Raw genomic sequence first — 3,137 nt, 5'->3', positions numbered from 1 at the left:
TATTGACTCTTTAACTAACTATAACTATGACTCGACCCTATTACATAAATAAGGGGGTTAGGGTTGGACCCTAACACCTTGAGAACAACGAGCTGATTATTGTTGAATAAGGATATGGTCGATTTCTCCCATTTTGAGTCCTTGATCCTACCTTTATGGATCTTCCCCTTAAGATGTGGATCTTCTTCCCCCTTTTTTGGATCCCTAACTCCCTCTCCTTCCCTATAAATTCATTCCCTTACACCTTCAAATGGTTGGTCAGACTAGATTGGCCATGCTGCTACTCAATTGTGCCTAATTGTTGCCAATTTGTGAAGAAGAAAGGAGAGCTTGAGAAGTCTTGGCTTGGACTTGGAAACCCATCTCGAAGGAGGCTTCCAACATTAAGGAAGTGGTTGTATGCTTCCCTCTTATGTTTATTATTAATACAATGCATGTTTACTTTCCATAAGTGTGTAAATGAATACTTTCTTAGTATGATTCTCCTTGATCTGTCATATGGTTCACATTAGAATGCAATATTCTATGTTTTCCTTTGTTGTATTTGTTTGATCTCTCTTGCAAGTATTCGTTTGCAACAGAATAGCGAGGATCGAGCTTGGAAGTGAGGAGATCGAGATTGACATCGAAAAGCGACTGCATAGGGGCGAGGTAGGCCATCTTTCCTCTCCCATGTCATTCTGATTTAAACTAGGATAATTTTTCATGTATTTGTTTTGGTTGTTACTAGATCCACTCATTGGACTAGAGGGGTCGCTTCTATCCATAGAAAGGATTGCCTAGTTAACAGGAGGTTCAATACAATATGATCTAGAACTCCTTGTAGGATAATCCTTCTTGCCTTTGCAATAAATTTTCTCCACTCTGTCATATTTTGAGCATCAACTACTGGAGGCTTAGGAATATCTTTGTATACGAATTTCTTAAGTCCGTTGTCTTCCGACACTACCTCCATTCTGTCCTTCCAAGAAATATAGTTTGAACTACCCTCAAGGGCATATTCAAGTCTCAATCCGTAGAATGATACCCTGCTAGCTCTGAAGTATGATACTGCAAATTTGATTTCACCTGCAAAAGACAAACTCATATTCTCCTCTTCTATATCATTTTAGCTCTAATACCATGTAGAAATTCCTTGTAGATTCAAACTGCTAATTGTAATAGGATAAAGTAATAGACTTGAATCTACTTTACTCATCAGTGGAAAGAATTAAATGATAGTGAAATCACGAAGCATACAAGAGGAAGAAGTCAATCAATACATTACACAATGATTTCCTAGGGAAAGCAACAACTAAAAACCCCTACTATCTGTATATTGCATTAGTCAGAAAGTATGAGAAGATTACAATGCTTTTCTCAAGCTCGAGCAACCTCTGCATTATCTCTATTTGTCTCACTACTTCCTAGACAAACCCAGGTCAATACTTAACCTATTTTTTTCTTGCCCAAGTCCCTATTTCCTTGCACCATTCCTCAATGAATTAAGTCCCTATTAATTAGGGAAATTCCTCAATGGGAATTTAATAATCCTCGTAGGCCTTCCTCTGATTGCATGCACCACCTGTACAATTTAGATGATCATACAACTCCAATCTCAACTGGGTCTCTCTCAGATATTACATTCATGAGTTATTTTTGAGTGAATCATCATTTTATCAGTTGGTCACTACAGGAAGCACCACACTCCATTGCAAGCATCACCACACTACTAGACCTCCCATTAGTTCCTCCAATAGTTGGCACTAGTTTAACTCACTTTAACTCATTATACCGAATAAATTAATTATAACTCAAAATAAACTCAACCAGGGCTCTTATAATGTAGGATACACTTTACATGATTCAAGTTAGACCCGCAACTTGAATTAATTGAGCCAACTATGTCAAAAACTTAGTTAACTAATACAAGTTGTCTTGAGATGTGGAAATACAATTTTATTCCCAATTTAATTACCAATTTAATTCAAGGACAAAATTAAATTAAGATTTTATTGTTGCATTTTCAACAGAAAATAACATCACAGTTAGCTTTGATTTTGTCTCCTTATGTACTAAAATCCCAATTCCAGAAGCCATTAATCTCATTTCCAAACCCGCTAACTCTTAAACCCTTAAGCTTATCAAAGTTTTCCTGACCACCACCGTATTCACTTTTAATGGACTCTGCTACGAGAAAAATGAGGGCATGACCATGTGTTCCTCCATTTACCTTGTTGTTGCCAATGTTTTCATGGGGCACTTCAAAACCTTTTCCCTTGAAAGCTTCCAATTAAAGTCCAAGTTCTGGAAGTGATTTTTTGATGACACCGTTGATATTTGATCACATGGTATTTGTGAACTCCAAGCCTTCCTTACCCATAGTAATCAAATTTCTCTGCACATCTAGTTCAGTATGGAACTTGAAGCTAACCAATCCTTTCCCTTCCATGATGTCCTTGTATCTCACCTTCCCAGTGGTTCTCTTAACCACTAAGTCTATTGAAAGTAGACTCATACTAATAGGTACCTCCATGCAAACTCTCACCATCATTCTCCTCAAAAGTATGTTGTTCTTAATTTCCTCCTCGAATTTCCTCCTCTCAATCTTTTTCCAAAGAAAAATCCCATCTCACCACTTCCCTTAAAGCCAATGGTTACTCATACCAGATCAAAAAGTCATTCCATTGCACTCCCTACACCAATCCTAAAAACCTTTCCAACAATCCACCTTTAGTCAAAGTCTCCCTTCCATACATTCATTGGGATACTGATCATATTTCCAGAATCCTTTCTAAAAATAAAATCAAAAACTTATTCATAAGAATTACCCTATGCTTGGTTTCAAAATATATGAGATCCCTTGCTCCCGTGTAATGTATTACATAGGACAAACTAGGAGATCCTTCAAATCCCTCCTTAAAGAACATATGATTGAAAACTACCATAATTGAATTGCTAAATTTTCCATCACTGAACACTCCCACAATACCATACATTTAATTTGTTTTGATAAAACCAAAATATTTCCCTCTTCCCCCTTCCACTCGAACTGTCACCAGGGAACCTCTAGAAATTGAAAAGCACCCTTTAACACTAATGTCACTCCTAACCATCTTTAGTCATCTGTCTTCCTCTCCCCCCCCCCACCCTCCACC

The sequence above is a fragment of the Pinus tabuliformis genome, chromosome 7 (genome assembly GCF_031772625.1).
Source record: "Pinus tabuliformis cultivar Carrire ecotype Pingquan chromosome 7, CPIR1, whole genome shotgun sequence".
Classification (NCBI taxonomy): Eukaryota; Viridiplantae; Streptophyta; class Pinopsida; order Pinales; family Pinaceae; genus Pinus; species Pinus tabuliformis.
This window is presented reverse-complemented; position numbering follows the sequence as displayed.